Source organism: Thermobia domestica, chromosome 5 (genome assembly GCF_964235325.1).
Source record: "Thermobia domestica chromosome 5, izTheDome1.hap1.1, whole genome shotgun sequence".
In the NCBI taxonomy this organism is placed as follows: Eukaryota; Metazoa; Arthropoda; class Insecta; order Zygentoma; family Lepismatidae; genus Thermobia; species Thermobia domestica.
Genome location: NC_137458.1, coordinates 317,827,010 through 317,846,461, shown reverse-complemented (window position 1 = coordinate 317,846,461; position 19,452 = coordinate 317,827,010).

Below are 19,452 nucleotides of genomic sequence, written 5' to 3'. Positions count from 1 at the left end.
CTTCTCGTGTTCGTCCAGCCTCCTGGCTTGCTCCTGTAGTTTCCTCGAGAGGTCTTCTGCCAAATGGTCTTGTTTTTCCATGAGCTTGTCAAGTTTTTTATCTTGTTCTTCTCTGAATTCTTCGTTTTTCTTGTTCTGTTCTTCTATATTCTTCCTCTGTTCTTCTATATTCTTCCTCTGTTCTTCTCTAAATTCTTCGTTTTTCTTCCTCTGTTCTTCTCTAAATTCTTCGTTTTTCTTGTTTTCTTCTTTTTGTTGTCTCATGAACTCATGTAACGCTGATAGAAGAGATTCCTGAAAATCGCCATTAGTGCTGTTCGGCCTGTGATGCTGTTGAATGTTGTCTCTACTTCCTTGAGTGACATCATTTTCCATAACTGGACTTGTATTCCTCTGGTCACCACATTCAGGACAATTTCGAGCCTCATCCGTGGGATCCAAATCCTGTTCCCATAGGTCACGTCCACACGTGCGACAACGTTGTGTTTCTTCCATGGCAGACATTCTGTTTCTTGGTCGTTGCCTCAAGGTAGATGGCCTCAACTGTGGCATCTGCAAGTAGACTTAAATAACTGGATTGTCAGAATGATTCTTATTAAAATTTGTCTAAAATTAATTCTAATTATCTGACCTATGCTGTCAATCACTCTAAATTTCGTACTCTAAGTTCACCTTAATACGCAAAAATATTACTATTTCATCAATGTAGCATGCCAAGCTACTTTATCACCACACGTTTTCCACAACAACTTAGTTCATTCTTTTTTTTTTTTTTTTTTTTTTTTTTTTTGTTCACATGTATATTCATGTGCATATACAAATAGTGTATTAATTAACAGATAAAATATCTAAAACACAATAATATTTAAGTAATAAAATGCACGTGTAAATAAAAGTATTAAATCTAACCTATTCTAAACATATATATATATATATATATATGACTATATAATTATATTAATACTAATGTTATTCACTAGAAACAAACTTAGCTAAATTTATGCATCAATATGCCAAAAATTTGCATGTTCACTTATATTAATCGCTTACCTGGTGCATTACCTTTTTGTTTTCTTCTTTCCTTCTTTTCTTCTTTTTTTTTTAACAAAGAAAATGGTGTATCTCTTTTCTCTTCCAATCACACAAACCAACAAACAAACATGAGGTAAGAACAATTATTATTATTATTATTATTATTATTATTTACGCATGTGCTGAAATGAAATAAAATTGGTTGCGAGGGGGAGTAGAACGCTTAATCGTTCCCTACGGGTAATCTCGAAATAATGATTCTTTGAATACAAAGTTACCTAATTTCCTATCACGCTTCCCATTCTTAATTTTAGTATTACGTAATAGACTTGATTACTGTTTTCGTTCGCTGTTCGAAATTTACTATGTATGCTTCTCCAAACTAAATTTCCTACTTTTTTTTTTTTTTTTTTAACGCTTACTACGCTTTTCGGTCCTGAAATAAAATTAACTACGCATGTTGGTCCTTCAAATAAGATTAACTACGCATTCGGGTTCCTGTTCGGGAAGCCATTTCTTGTAACACTGGGGTTCCTGTATTGGAAGCCAAGTTTTGTAGTGATAATGTTATTGTCTCGGGCGTTAAGTTTTGCAACGATTGAAAATAACTAATAATTAAAGGAAAATTTCTGCTCGGGCTGCCAAATAGAATTACTGCGTGATATTACGAATAAGCAGATCTTACGTATTCGGGCGACGAGGAATATGAAACGTATTGTTTTCGGAATTCGATTCCTTATCTCTAATTTGCATATTTAATCTGCACTAGAATGAATAATTAAGGCACTCACGGATGAGCCTAATATGCATCAGAAAAATGAATACCTGACCTGGTACTTGAAAAGTGAATGGTATTGATGAGTGGCAACTCATCTGCCTATTACACAAATAACATTTAAAAAAAATGAATGAGAGTTTGGAGAATTGAAGTTGACTCCACGGGGCTCGAACTTCAGTTCTCCAAGGTAAAAATACAGTTTTGCTAAGATGGTTTGGAATTAAAAAAAAATGATATATATACAACGAAAGATGACCTAATGTCTAATCGATCCTGTTTTCCCCATAACGGTGTCTCCAAGGCGCTAGGAAAACAGGTGCGTAGTTAATAGTTAAGTGATTTAAACATGCGGAGCAAAAATCTCACAAGCTGCAAAGCTGAAAGAAAGATTTTTCGCTAATGGCTTGTTCAGTTGGCTACACTGACTATCACTCTGTCACCGAAGTGTGTGGAGATAGCAAAAATAGTTAAAAAGCAACAAACAAGGAAAGTTTAATTTAAAGTTTTTTTTTTTTTTTTAAATGAGTTAATTTAGATAAAAATTTCTGATGGTCAATGTAACCGTGCTTCAACTTTTTCTGTTCTTCTAGGTATGCTAATAACGGTTAAAGAAATAGGCATATCTTTGAAATGATAACCACATAACTGCTTTGGTTCTAACGTCAAATAGACTTTTAATAAATTTAACGAGAAATAAGGTGATATCTACAAAAATCAACAAGAAAGTTAATTTGGATTTACAAAAAAAAAAATGAATTAATTGACTTTACGGAAAATGAATCAGACTTTTGACTGTTTTGACCAAATAATATGATTTCTCTTAACACATTCTTCACTGTACAACGTAATATTCAAATTATTCAATCTTGACTGTAAAATTTAGCAACAATCTATTTCTACTCAACTAAACTGACAATATTCGATTCTTTATAATTACCATGACGTAGTTATACAAACAAAAATTTCTATTAAACTGAATATTAATTAGCAAAATGATTTATTGTTTTCCTCCCAGACATAACCGACTATTAAGTAATTCGCCCACAGTTACTACCTCTTTTTATTAATAAAAGAAATGGAAATAAGTTTAAGAATCGGATTGCGGAATGAAAGAATTAATGGTTTAGGTTGCTTGCAAGACTTACTGGAGAAATAGTTTAGAAGCGATAGTATGCTTTTGAGAAAATTTAGTGCACTGTTTCTAATGAACTCTAATGAATTTTCAATATTAAAAGATTTGCATAAACAAAACATAGCTTTGTACACATACTATATCAGTTGGTAAATAATACAATTCACAATAAAAATCGTTACACAACACTAACTACACAAATATTTCATCTTCAAGTACACTACACAGAAATATATATATATATAGTACTACCATTATTATAGTTTGGCCAATTGATCAAAATAATTATATTGTCGACACTCTCTGATTTTCTCACTGATTCCTTATTTTGCGAATACACGTTTCTCCATAGCTATGGACCCTATCTGCGTTCGTTGCTCAGATAGGTACCTCCGAAGGGATTTACTCGAGTATCTTAAGTTGTTTTCCTTATTTATGAGACTCTAACGATATTACGAGATAAGAGTATTTACACTTATTTGTCTGAAACTTACTCAACATAGCACGTCTTTGGAAGCTTTATATTGATTGTTTCTTTTAAGAATGAGTATAATAAAAATTGACAAGTTACAATAAAATCATATTAAGCCTGTTTACCGCTCTGACACATATTTCCCTAACACAACCTATACAAATGTCAAAATTTGAAAAACTAGACTTTGACGCTAAATCATAGTTTACTCAAAACAGAAATTACATTACATTCACACATCTTAAACGCGATTTATGTTTAAAAGAGAAATAATTCATACTTGATATAAATAAATACTGGATTGCATATAAATGATTATAATGACGGCTTCAAGGATCTAAATATTGACACATTACGATTACAAATAAATGCATGATTGAAGATCAAATCAATGTATACAAATTTCACTAGTAAAATAATCAAAAATTTTATGGTACTTATTCAAGAATGAAATTAACAGTTCCTATATCAGTGAATTAATTTTGGAAATGCAACCAAGGCATTAGGCTATTTGTTTACTTCTTTTAAAAAGAAAGAAAAAAAATGCTCTAAATGTTTACGGACAGTTCCGTATGAATAAACAATGTCCCGAAGTTTCTAGGAAAAGGTGAGTATGGAGATCACGAATCACGGAAATATTGGCCATAGTCCTTCTTCAATAAAGAAAATAACAGAATACTTTGTCCTACCTTAATAAGTCTTTCCGCTTATATTTCCACACTTCAGAAGAAAACTGCACTGTACTTAACTGACCGTCACAATGCTTCCTAATGTCCCTTCTCAGACCCCGCTGTCCTCTGGATTCAACTCCCGGAGAAGAGGTCCTCGTTTGTCTGAAGCGTCTGGGTCTTCCTGTGGCAAGGCATCTGTCTCGAGTATCGGGGATCGAACCCGTGTCTCCGTCCTTCATCTCCATGTTGTTGAAATGCAACGATGCGTCACTTATCAAATCCATCTGCACTTAAATTTCACTCGCACAGTTTATATATATATCCGCCATACATCGCACTACTTTTCCTGTCTTTGCACTTTATGCGGGAAATCAACGTATATAGAATCACAGACTCACTTCAACATCACCATTTATGTAGCGTTACCGTAAGATGATAAGAATTATGTCTATCTGTCGATGTTTTAAATATTTGTATAAATAATCTTGTAACGACGAAGTTGCTGTGGATAACGCGTGGTTTAAGTAACTGGCTGCTAACGGGTGTCTAGCTAGCCATTTTTCTGAAATTTAAACACTTAAATATATATATATATATATATGTACATATGAGTTGACGTACGCTTATGAATCGCGTGTTGGTGATGTTTTCACGATGAAGTGTCGACTTAGAGTAACCTCTCTTCCGTGTGGGCGTTCTCCCAGCTTTCTTTATTTTTTTAAAAAAATAGACGCTTCATTCTCCTCTTTGTGAATTTTGAATTTCGGATTCTGATTCGCCGCTTTAAGTTCGTGACACCATTTCCCAAAAATCGGTTGATAATTTGGCTTGGGTCTCTAGCGTCTCTTCTGGGCTAGTACGTGATGTTAAAGAGTTTCAGAAGCACTTGCGAAGATTGTAGATAAAAAATTTTGGTTCCTGTGTGTCTGTGACGTGATATTTGCGATATGGAGGTACTTTGGTAGTGCGACAGTATGGCTGGAGTAACAATAGCAAATTCCATTACCGTTTACTGGCGAGGTAGAAAAATGGGTGGTCTATTAGTGCGGTTACCGTCTTATGTTTTTTTTTCTGAAAAGCAGAGAAACTTCTTTACCTGGGACAAATGAAAGAGGTTCGCTTGGCTGCTAAATGAAACAAAATAAAATTTTCCTTGACTTTTTTAAAATAAATTGAATTTACATATAAAGATGTTTTAATTTGAATATATGAACAATTAATTAAGTGTGTGAGCGTAATTGTCACAAAGTTTCTATTCCAATTCTAAGTACCGAAAACATGAGATTATAAGTCCAAAAAAAGGTCCATTTAAATAACATTGGGAAATTTTTCATCCCCTCTTTAGACCCCCTAAAAATTATAAATATTCACTTTTGACAATTTTCCTGTGGGTTAGTTCCGGAAAGATACAATCATGCCAAATTTAATCATTGTAGCCCTACAGGAAGTGCTCAATAATTTATGTCAGCTCATGTAGTTTTATATATAGTTAGGATAATCATGTCTGTTGTGCTGTATGGTTGCGAAACATGGTCACTGACTCGGAGGGAAAATCGCAGACTGAAAGTATTTGAAAACAAGATTCTTAAACCAATATTCGAACTCCAAAATGAACGGGAATGGGGAAAGGCGGAAACTTCATAAGGAGGAACTGCATAATTTTATACCGTTTACCTAACATTGTTAGGGTCATCAAATCTAGGAGGCTCAAATGGTCAGGTTATGTAGCCAGAATGGAAGAAATTAGAAACGCTTTCGAAGCTGTAACTGAAAATCCAAATAGGAAAATGACCGTTAGGAAGACCGAGGCGCAGATGGGAGAACAATATTAAAATGGTTCTCGCAGAGATTGAAATATAAAGTAGAAACTGGGTTCAGTTTTCTAAGGACAGAAATCAATGTAGAGCTTTTGTAAACGCGGCAATGAGCCTCCTGCGTCCATAGGCGTGCTATATTAAGTTGTTGATACATTTAGCTTCTTTTTACTTGAGAGAAATGTTATTACAGGAACCAGAAAGTTTTTCTGAAGTAAAGAGGATTTCGATTCGAGGTTAGCTATTTACGTTAACACTAAAACAAATTTGGTGGTGATTTTGATATAAAATGGCATCCATACTTTCTTTCAAAGTCTCTCTCTCTCTCTCTCTCTCTCTCTCTCTCTCTCTCTATATATATATATATATATATATATATATATATATATATATATATATATATATATATATATATATATATTATTTCCGTTTGTATGGGCGCCCTTTTAGTAGACTTGTCCACCGCCCTCATTAGTATCCCAGCACGGCCCTGGTCCCAGATCACGGACTAAATCATTTAGATCTGACTAAGAGAACAGAATAGGGCCCTCGTCTATGCCTACTTCAAATTCAGCATCATCCGTCTCCTGCACGGTATCTATTTCATCACTGCCGTCCGTATCTAATGTCTGCAGAGGCTGTGGTTATAGGTATATTCGGGCCATGTGGAACAGGACGAATCGCTGAGCGAATGTTGTTCGGATACTCAATAGTCTTTTTGTTTTTCTTGTTGAAACCAGTAACCTTAAAGAGCAGAAGCAGCAGTCGTCCGTATGATTCTGTTGCTCCCGCCAGCGTCGTAAATCTACACACACACACAACACACACGACCTGTGGAGTTCATGGTATATTGATGTTGCATAGTTTCGCTTCGAAATAGGCATGGTAGACCTTTTTGACGAAATCAGTAATGTTTCTTCGGTCTTTTTTTCACCACAAATATAACAAAAAGTGTTCGGAGAGTTTACACAGCCTCGGATAGACATTGTATACTAATACTAACACGTACTTCGTTCCTCAAACATCACAGTGACGAACAGGAAGCGCCATTTCTAATATGACAGTTCGCTGTGTGCCGCTAGGGGCGCAACTGTTGTACAGTTGAAAGCGATGCGCCGCTTCTGAACTTTATATGGTGTTTTCGTATATATTATGTCATTATATGGTATTGTCGTCAATTGCAAATGTAAGCGATTTGTACCAAAACTGTCGGTGATACGGTATTTTGAGTATCATTTTCGAACTCAAGAATTCGAAATACATAAAGAACGCCCACATTTTCGAAAAAAGTTGTTGTGACGTTGCAATTTGTTGCATTGTGTAATTCTTTATATGGATCCACGGTGGCTCAGTGATAGCGCGTTAACCTCTGGTACGTAAGTCTCTGGTTCGATCCCGGGCCTAGTAAGTTTGTGGTGGACAACATCGTGTCCATGGGTTTTCTCGGGGTACTACTTTCCTCCCACCTTCTCATTCCACTAATTCTTCCATCATCATTCACTTGTCTTAATCAAGCGTCCGTCTTAGCCAAATAGGCATAATCGTGGGACGTTAAACTTAAAGGTTTCCGCAACTCTTCACACCTGACAACATTTCTCTCCCCCTTCCTTTCGTTTCGACACTCCCTTCCTGAACTTTACTCGTTTCTCGTTGCTACTAGTAAGACCTCGATTAATTGGAAATGCCTGAACTATAGACAGAGATATCTTGGAACCTTACGAGTTGACAATAACACTTTTACGTTTAAACTTTCAGAAGCACCGTTTCATCTTTCTGAAGAAATATTAGTAAATGGCATACATTCGCCACAGTATTAGTTCTGAACATAAGCTTTGTCAGTGATCGAATTGTTTTCACTAGGGATGCGCACGAGACGAGTCGAGACAGGATTTTCCTGACAAAATTCGAGTCGAGACACGGCTCTTCCAATAGAAAAATATACATTTTTCGAGTCGAGACATCACTTTTACAGCACATTTTCGAGACGAGACAGCCAGTAATCTTGTCTCGTGCGCATCTCTAGTTTTCACAGTCACATTTAATACTGACGAATTTTCTAATTACATAAAGTGTGTTTGTAGTTTCTTCCTTTTTGTTGTGAAACGAAGCCTACAAAAAATCTGGTTTTAGTGAGTCGTAACTCTGGCTTCGGTCCAGTAATGTAAACTCTATTTGCATTTAATTCTCGATAATGGAAGTGCTATACATAGTGAACACTCGAGCATTTTTTATGCATTTCTCCAAAGTATTTTAATTAACGATTATTGTAACGAGGGCTACTCTTAATATCTTGCGGCGCCCTAATCTACTTTCCTACCCAGTTCGCATGCTCAGTATCGTTGTTTCCTTCTAGGTCACAACATCTCCGTGTTAAAGACATTGGAAATTAAAATGAGTTCAGGCAGGAGTTTTTAGTGACTTAAAAAAAGGCGCACTGCACATTATATCAGGTGATTCACTTGCACCGTGCAATACATAAGTAGATTACCACCTATACATATGTGAGAAAGCAGTTGCCTAAATTTATGGCGCATCCAAGTTGCAAATAACTTTGAATGATCGCTATGAATTAAAACTATGAATGATCGCTAGATGGAACTTTTTTATTCCTTTTGAATATCTCTGTATGATAGTCATAGATTGGTAGTGGAAATGAATAGTAAGTGAATTCATTTATGACGAGGTGGCTGGTGTTGAAGGAGCTTTTACGTGAGAAGTAGATGGACATGGTTCTTATCTATGATGAAACGCGGCGAAATGCGTTCGAAGCTCGGAGGTTATATCAGAAACGATTCCCAATGCGACACTACCGTCAGTATATACATTGAGACGTACAGAAATAAAATTAGAACTCTTAGAAAACTTAGAAGTCTCATACAAGGCAAAAGGAAGAAGACACATGATAACGTAACAACGAGGATAATGTAGAAAAATGACGTTTACACAGTTAGGGCCTCGCACTTAAACTACAATGAACTATTGCGAGTTGACAATTTTGTATAAATAATTCATTCATGTCAACATGTGCTTCCAGAGGAATCGCGGCCCATTGTGGGGTAGTGATTTCTCAAATTTCATTTAAAATGTCATATTACGTTACATTAAACAACAGTTCGTGTCTTCACGTACAGCAATACCTCACCACAGACAGCGTTCGCTCATTTGTGCGAACAGTGAACAGAACGGCCCTGACGGGTTCATACAAATACAATCAGATAAATTATTATTGTATAAGATATTAATTCTCATTATCTCTCTCTCTTTCGCTCTCCCTCTATTATAAAGCAAAAAGAATCAAATTTTACAGATGTCTTCGAGAAAGTATCTCTTCTATAGAAATCTCACTCAAACGGTGTTAAAGTAAGTTGTGTACTTTTCTGAAGATATTGCCCAGCACATTAGTATCCATATCTTATTCCTTAATCTCGTGGATATTATCCCAAAAAACAGTAAACGGGCTCCGGGATTGGAGATGTCGATTAACCTGGAAAATAGTATTCGTAAACTTACTTTCAAATGAAATGTTAGATTCACACGTTCACAATTTTCCTAAAGTGGAGTTTGAGTAACTAGACGTTTTCAACTGGAAAGGTAGAAAAATGCTTTTCACTGGGGAAACTAAAGATGACCAAATATATTAGAAAACGTGTCTATATTGTATCTTTTGTATACAAACATTTGGTCACCTTCTACAGAGAGGAAGACGAAAAGAAAAACATGCAGAGCGTTGGAGACTGCAGCTTTCCATAGGGTCGCGGTGGCTCAGTGGTAGAGCGTTCATCTCTAGTGCATGGGGTCCTTGGTTCGATCCTAGCTCACGACAAGTGAGTTTTGTGGTGAACAAAAACCATGTGCGTGTTTTTTCTCGGGGTTCTCTCACTTTCTTCATTTCACCATTTCATTCATTTCTCATCATCACCGTTTCGTTTAGCCTAGCTGGCATAAGCGTGGGACGTAAAACTCAAAGATTTCATTTCATTTCTTTACAGATTTCCATATCCGGACTTTGACAAGACATGAAAAACGAATAACGCACTCATGAAAAGCAAAAATTAATCAGAGAGCCTTGGTTAGTGGTAAAGCAACTATCAAACATGCAGAAGACTATTGCCGTCAGTTCAGCGTTGTTTGTTTCTCTACTTATTTGAACATAATTACACGCAAAATGAATTGTCTTTTATAATTACCAGTAATTTAATAAATTTCTAGTAGGCCTATTTCTTATTTTCGCTGTCTGTGTCTAATAAGATAATAATAATTATTATTATTGTCATTCATGATCATTATTATTATTATTATCATCAACCATTGTCGATCGAATGCTCGATCAAGATATCCAACATTTCTCCATAACCTTCTGTTTTGGACTGTCCGTTTTCAAGTTAACCCACAGCTTTATTTACTTCGTCACATCACCTCCTATTAGGACATTTCTTATGGTCTTCATGACTATTCGTATCTACTCAAGGATTGCTTTTGTCCACCTGCCATCAGTTCTTTTTACAATGTGTCCCGCCCACTGCCTTTCGAATCTCCTTATTTTCGAGATTATAACCGTCACCCCAGTCATCTTCCTGGTCCATGTATTTCCTTTCCTATCTTTATAAGTTATTCTGAGCATATTTAGCTTATCTTATTATTTTTCTACGTTGTGTTAATACAAACAGTCAAAGTTCCCATATCCTGTGCACACACTACTATAATTACTATTCATAAATGGGATGAACATAAATATTCGACATATAAATATTCAGTATACATCACTTTAAATTCAACATGTGTGTAAAGTAAATTTGTGGAACTAGGCGTATGTACAATTTGAAAGACACTTGTATATTATATTTCGACACCTGCCTATTAAAATTCTTATTGAAGTTAAGTTGTTGGTGAAATAAATGCCGCACGGAATTCGCAGTAAGAAATGGTAATGAATATCTACAAAATGTTCTCGAAATGCTCGTTTTCCTAGTATTCTCTATCATGCACTTTCGTGTGCAAGCTTCTTTAGGAACGTTATGCAAATGAAGATCGTGTAATTTTAAATTGTTTTCTGATAAACAAGAGGTTTTTATATGACCTAGTTGTATAACGAATGTTCGTACTGATGTGTTCGGTGTTATTATCTGGCGCATCTGGATTAAGTTAGTGAAATGAAGTAGGAGATTTTTTTTTTAATTAGTTGACATCGAAGATTTAGATATGTAACAAGAGGTTATTTACATTAGATGGAAGATTCTTATTTAGTGATGGTTTTGAAACCTACTCATTTTTGGTAATTGGAAACTACAGATGTAATTTATTATAGATTTCCTAAAATAAAATAAAATGGTGGATTGTTTAATTGTTGAACAGATTAGATCAGTGCTCTGTTTACTAAGCATTTGAATAATTATTGCTGGTATATTATTCAGAAATTTCGACTACACTTCATTTAGAAACCCTCACTCACGATTCATGCTAAACAGAACCTTTGTCATGGAGCTCGATCTCATCACAAAGTAATTTCTGAAATACATAACCTGCCTTAGCAGTTTTCTTCACTCGAACTTTTGGGTTATTTTCCTTTCTTTCTTTTTTTTTACCGTACAGTAATTGATTTCTAAAAAAACTTTCATGTCTTTTATGTTATAAGAATGTAACTTGTTTCTCTTAGTATTGGTGCAAGTGATTCGCATATGATATCTCCAAATTCTTAAATGCATGATATGCATTTGTGTATACGAAGACAAAGTGATTTCTGTAAGCATGTTACCCCTTGAGTGCAGGCAACCCAGCTTACTTCACTGTATGGTTGGTTGTCCAACTTCAACAAAGGTTTAGTTCCAAAGTTGGTCGTCCGTTTCTAACTAAATTTTAGAATTTACAGGTAAAAAATAAATAATTTGTTCATTTGTGTGCTTGATAATATGCAAAGAGAGCAGACTTTGTGCTTATTATGTTTATAAGTGGATATAAGTGGAAATAAAAATGAAACTATTAGACAAGCGGAGGGAACTACTTCGTGCAAGTTTACTGCATTATTGGATTGTGGGAAAGTAACGAGCATTTGTATTCTGAGCATGGCTTCAGGTGTACAGAGACACTCCAGCTGATATCGTTACGCAGAGACGAGAACTTACAATCTATTAAATTTTTAACAAAATGCGTCCAAACTTCCCTAACCCTAAGCTAACTCTGCCCTACCCTACCCTATTTATGTCCCTACTTTACCCTACTCTACCCTACCCTATTCTATTATACCCTCTTAAAACGGTCCTAAAAATGATGACTTTTAAATTTTCGTAGCTGTTATTACGCTTCTTGTGGAAAACCAAGCTGACGACCAACTTCGGAATAAATACCTAAATAATTGTACAGCGTAAATGGACCAGCTGGTATCTTAAAATTATTTATTGAGACGTTAAGAATATTCCTGTAATCTTTGAATGAAAATAACTGACAAGGGGTAGTATGAATTAAATTCATGTATATGAGTAAGTCTTATGAAATATGTTCCGCATGGAGTTCGGCAATAATCCACAACAATGTAATACCTCAGTAATCAAAAATTCTGAGGTATTCTACAAAGCGCTCGTAAGTAATTGTGCTACCGAATATTTTTGTTTCAATAACTTTTCTCGTACTTTATATATAGGCATATACTAGTTTATACCTAATAACAGGTTTGCTACGAGTATTTTCAACGAGTTTGGTTTACCAAATGTCTCCCGTGTGCATGTCCGTCCGGGAGAGAACTACTTGATGGATTACCATTAATTTTGGCCGAGATGTAGGGGCTGAAAGGTGGGAATTGAGTGCATTGAGTTAGAAGGTGATACATCTACCGGAATTAGAAGAAACCAACCATTTCCGGCTTTAATGCTGATCACTATAGAGCAAAAACGGTAATTTTGAAAAATGATTTTCTGCAGTCAATCAAGCGCCCCAGAAATATATATATTTTATTTCCTCTCTAATCTCTCTATTAAAACCGGAAGTTGTAGAAACCTACTACCACTTCCGGTTTCAATATTAATTAATAAAATATCACGCTATGTAAACCAAACTCTTTGGTAGACACATGACACTGCTATTTATTTATTTAAATAGCAATTACATTTTTGTTGTTGTTTCTGTTGCCAGAGATGGAGTTGGTCAGTGGGTCGTGGGTCAAGATTTGTATGTGGGTCAGTGGATTATGGGTCAACAGGACGTGACCCACTTCAATCCATTGTGTTCCACTCTGACCCAACCGACCCACTCTACTTAGTGCATACAGACATCATCTTCTGAAGAGTGCTGAGTTTGTCTACGTTTTATTTTCAAGGCCTCCATTATTCTTCCTTTTTAATTTGTTTCTGTTTATTTACCTGACATGAGTATACCTAACTGAAAAAAGCACTTCAGGCACTTTTGGATATTGATATTTGTAATTATAATAAAGGCAACAGGACTTAGTACTTGGCTTTTTAGACAGTAGAATTTTACACTTTTTTTTTTCTTAACGTTGGCTTTCTTTACCTTAATTTGAGACTTTGAAATTTCATCCTATTTTCCACTAAAAGTATCTGTAATTCAACAAAGAAATAATCATATATGATAATTAAATTGAAATTGATTGCAATATGCCCCATGACAAACACTTTACCATTTTATATCGTAAAGCTCAGATCCACCTTATTGTAACAGAGCGGTGCTTGACCGATTAGTAATAATTTCATAGCCTTGTTTTATTATACGTGTAAACTCTTAAATCAGTGGAGAGGAGGGCGTGGACAATGTGTCAGAGTTGATGACGATAGGTTTTGGCGCATCAGAGAGGATCATGGTGGGTGGTGGGTCACGGTGCGACATGGCAGGTGGTGAGTCAGAGTGGATCACGGTGAGTCCTGGGTCCAGTAGGTCGTGGGTCACGGTGGATGATGATTCAGCGGTTCATGGGTTAAGTTTTCATTGACCCACGCCATGTCTGGTTGTTGCGACTTCCAATCCGGAACACTTTGAAGGGATCCAAAGGCGTACAGAGGAAAACACTTCACGTAAGTCGCAAAACAGATCAATATTTACCACTACACTAGATTTGATGAAGATGATGACTTTACTTGATGACGTAAAGACAAATGACATAAAAGATGAACATAAATAAATAGAAGTGTTAATAAGCTTATGTTAATCTTACCATACCAGCAGGATAAATTTCTCTCTATATATTATCTGGAATGAACCCAGTTTTGAAGAAATAAAATTATTATTCACTTACAGAGTCAATGGAGCTCTCTAAACAAGAAAGAACATTTCAACTGTTGCAGCCAGCCAACACTTAAACACGGCAATAGTTGACAGATGAACACACATCAAATTTGTTGAAGACATCTAAACGAACTTTCAACATTACTGATAAGTTGTTATAGTGATTTATAAATAGTTTATCTCTTTAATTAATACTTTATCAAAAGTCAAATGCGTTTCCCTTCACTGACCTGAAAAGTGGACAACATATGTCGGATCCTTCTTCATTTAACTCACCGTGACGATTACGTCATACAGAAGTCACCAAACTCACAATTACATATCATCTTAAACTTAATAATACCCATCCCGTTGGTCTAATGAATAGCACGCGTACCTTTTGTCCACGGGGTTCCAAAGATTGTTCCAGATGGGAGATAATTGAACACATTCTACTGTAGATTCATGTCTCACATAGCCTCGCTGCTGTAAACAGACCGCTGAACTTCAATAAAGAAACAACCAAATTAAGTTCTACGTATTTTAGTAAAAGCTAAAATTACTCAGTAAATTGCACATAGAAATAAGAAAGATAATGAGATTTATAGTTGATATTGCCAATCTCAACCTAAATGTTTAAGAATAAACCCAGTACAGAAGAATATTCAATCATATGAAATCATACAGGATATCTACAAGTCATTGGTGTTGGTTTAAACATTATTACGATACTTGTAACTATAGTATTAATCATGATCGTAACTTGTGGGGGCAAGGGGGCAACTGCCCCCAGGGAAGCTCTCTGTTCTTCGAAGGGAGCCATTTTAAGACAAAATTTTCTAACTGCGTATACGATACGAACATGGAATTATAAATGAAGCATCAAACGGGTTCACTACATTACATAAGCAAAACAACACACAAAAAGTAAATAAAACAAAAATGAGCCGTGGGCCCATTTCTGTAAAAAGTGTCTACTATTAGGGGCCCTACAAATAATAATTATTTGTATGACTTTGAGATTTGTCAATAATGTCCCCTTAATTAATATGTTATGTATGGAATGGGCCCAGAGACGCAACTAGCGGACGCGCAGACCTTGCCGTGTGGGAAGGCCCACAAAAAGTGAGATGAAAAGAAGGGGATAATTTTCGAATTTTCCGGGAAGGGGGACAAACGACTTTTTCTAAGGGCCCCAAATTTTAATGCTTCCCCCCAGAAAAAATCTAAGTTACGACGCTGGTGTTAATTTGTTCCAAGTAATCATAAGAAGACTTGCTTCTCAGAAAGTTTTATTTTTTTTTTTCGTGTAGAAGATTTCCACCTTCTGACATTATAGTGCAGCGATAATTAAAATGGCGACAGATAACGAGAAAGAGTACACTGTCCTCGAATTTCAAACAACTCGCTGAGTGACAACGGTTCAATGAAGATAACGAAGGAAGTTTAATAGAGATCCTCCCATGAATACACTGGATAGATCAATTCATAGCCATAAACAGTTCACAAGTACACTGGGAGAAATTGAAAACGTATGAGCTTTAAAATATATCTACTGACAAACAGTAATTGCTACTGCCAAAACTGCATTTTACAGCAGTCGTTCTTTGAGAAAAAATGTTCCGGGGGGGCACAATTAGTATTCCGGGGGCCACTCCTTGTACTATTCTATTTATTATTAGGGGGCGCGGTGGCTCAGTGGTAGAACGTTCACCTCCGATGCTTGGAGTCCCTGGTTCGATCCCAGACCGCGCCGTGTGGACTTTGTGGTGGACAAACACCGGGCTCGTGTGTTTTCTCGCGGTTCTCCCGTTTCCTCCCACTTTTTTCATTCCACCATTTCACTCATCTCTCATCATCACCGTCTCCTTTAACCTAACCGGCATAACCGTGGGACGTAAAACTTAAAGATTTCAATTCATTTTCTATTTATTATTATATTATAGACGTATTATTTAGGTCTCCTCCGGGGGAGCACTCCGGGTGGCAGTAACCCCAAAAAAACATGTCTGGAAGAAACACTGTTTTAAGTATGCTCCTTCTGCTCAGGGGCTTTGCCTTTCCCTCTTCCTTGTTTTCAACACAGTAAATTTGAAGACACACAACAGTCGCTCCTCGCTATATTAAGCCATAAGCAAGCACTACGTTGGGAACAGATAGGTCACACGATAGGACACTGAATTAGAAAATACTGTAAAGGGTTATTACAAATAATTCATCGAGTTTTGTATGAATGTATTTCACAAAGTATTACATACAAAATAAGGATTAATACATCATTTGAAAAAGTACATTTTCAAGTATCTTACACATCATCACAAATGTTCTATGTGTGCTCCTCGTGTTACATGACACACATCTATGCGGTACTCAAGCTCAGCGAGAGAGGTGGTCACCCGGAGCTTTTTCCTTTACAGAGGCAGCCTGTGTCCTCGCAAAATGCTTTGGTGGGTGGTGGTTGTATGTTGTACTGTCTTCCTAACGCACGCTGCACCGTTCGGACGGACGAATTCTGTCTTCACATTATTCCATCACACAAAATGCTTTCTGTTGATTATTCGCCATTTTACAAAGTGTTATCACTCTGCCACTTGGTGAGTCAAAAACTAAACATAAACAAAACAGCAATGACATAAACAAAACCTTAAAGTATGCTCTTTCGATTGGTTATTGGTGCAAATAGGTGGACGTTAAATATTTGAAGTTATAAGACTTAAAAAAAAACAGATGAATCATTTATAATAACCCTGTATTTTCGTCGTTAAATGAGCAGATGTTACAACTGATGTGTTAATCTATAGTTGGACATTTAGTTTTATGTATAGTGAAATATTGTTTTCTTTCACGAGAACATTACATGGATAGACTAAAGTTAAGAGCATCCTCAAATCGGGAAATTATAAAACGGGAAATATTTTTCGTTATTAACGAAATCATTCTGGTTTTATATTCACGAAATAGTGTGTCAGAAATTATTTCGAATAACATTTTATATCTGATACCACATTGAAAAATTAATATTTTCCTCTGCATTATCACTAGAGAAACACGATCTAACCTACAATAAAACATTGCACATGTAAATAAAAGCCGTAAACATTACAGTTCTTAGACTTGTAAACTATGGCATATATTATTATCGGAAGTGATATGGAAAGAGTTATGTCCTTCTCTCAGTCTGTCAATGTGTACCAGAGTAAAAACGATAAAAGATATCAAGCAGCTGTTTTTGGAATCGATTCAGGTCCCAATAATAGGCTTCATCTAATCTATTTACCCACTACACAAACCGAAAGTGGTAGAAATCAACCGTTTCCGGTTTCAACGTTGATCGCCTTCGAACAAAACTGGTAACACATAGTGACAAGCAGACTTTCAGAATCGATTCAGCACCTCAAGAAAAAAAAAATAAGATCTCAGCCAGTATTGGTATTCTAAAACCGCCAGTCGTAAATATTCATTTCTACTTCCAGTTTCATTGATATCCATACAGGAAAAAAAAAAAAAAAAAAAAAAAAACAGTAGAGATAGTGAGTAGCGTTTTCTTAATAGATTCAGCGTTTTAAGAAAATAACATTCGCACTAATATTCACTTACTGAAACCGGAAGTGCTGAAAATTTACTAATACCTCCGGTTTTAATATTGTTTCTTATAAAGCAAAAATAGTAATAGGAGACGATAAACGGCTTTCTATGATTATGGATTCCATATCCAAAGAATAGATTTAGTTTAAGCTCTATTCATCAACTGAAACTGGAACTAGTAATAGTTGGCAACACTAAATAATAAATATTGTATTGAATGTTTTTGTTTAAGATCAGATACAAAGCATGTTAAGCAAACCTATTTTGCTTCTTTTATTATTAAATTCTGTTAGCCAAAATTTTAATTACAATTTTAGAAGAGTTTAGCCATTTTCAACGAGATTCTGAAGGCATCTGTTGGCAACAATGGTGATATTCGCGAATAGTAAAACAATGTCCCCAACCCGATATTTGCATGTCATAAAGTTTCATTGAATTTTGTGTATTAGTTTAAAAAATTAGAAGGACATACCAGGTAAATTGTCCTCATTGTATATAAAACCTTATAAGACAATCATTTAAAAATAATCAATTACCTTTTAACCGTCTTGTATAAAAATATAGAAAACCTACTTCCCTAATAGCACAATTACATAGCAGGCATATGCCTATCATGTTCCCTCAGGTACATAGGAATGTGTCCAGTATGTGCCTTATGTACCTCTGAGAAAGAAATCACATGGATGGCAAGTGATAGTCACAGTCTATGTCCGCCCCTAGGCAAATGCCTGACATGTACCTGGGGAGCATGCAGGGCCGGATTTCCCAATAGGCCCGGTAGGCCTGGGCCTATGGGCGCAAGCTCCCAGGGGGCGTGCGGCCGAGAGAAAAAAAATAAAAATCTAGAAATAAAAAATAGTCATAAATTAACATATTTTTTGAATTGATTAAAAAATCAGGCTAATAAAGCATTCTATTTTGAAGTTCATTGGAACAAATAATTGTTGGTAAAGTTAAACTATTTTTCAACATTATGCATCAACTTCGTTACAACATTGATCTCAAACACGGGAGAACTGGCTGTAATTTTTTAATAAAGGTTTTTAGGAAAATAACTTTAACCAGACTAGGGGGCGGGAAAAATTATTGGGCCTAGGGGCGCCAAAATGCTAAATCCGGCCCTGGGAGCATGCCTAGTATGTTATAGGTATATTTTCCATGCCGTAAGCGTCAATGAAGCACAAATTACTCCCCCAAAATATGTTAAATCGCCTATATACGTAATGTGTTTACGTTAAGGTGAGTCTAAACAACACTTTAAACAAGTAAAAAAAAAAATGTAGGGCTACCCTAGGGTGGGCGCGTGCTATTCCGACTTAGCCACAGAGGCGATAAGGAGAACGTCGCTTGTAGAGGGATAAATTATTGAGGTCTTTTGCACTCGGCTAATCAGAGTGCTCCTTTGACCGCATATATTCGACTATAACCGTTTGGGATCAGATAAAACCTACTCGCCATTTAATTTTATAACAACGGTGACGGTTGCCATCTAATAGAGTTGATGCGTTTATTGCTTCTAGTACACAATCGCTTAGAAAAAGAAGCAACAAATGCATCAAATGTGGAAGGTGAATTTATAACACATAAATGGCGAATGCCTAGCACATCTTGTGCTGTTAGGATATCTGAAATAATATGTACCTAAAGGACGTACCTAGAAAATGACAGATATATGTCCCAAATGACGACATAAAAACAAATGACTCTTAGAGTGCGAATCTGAGCCAGATATAAAAATGCTATATTTGTGGTACATAGTT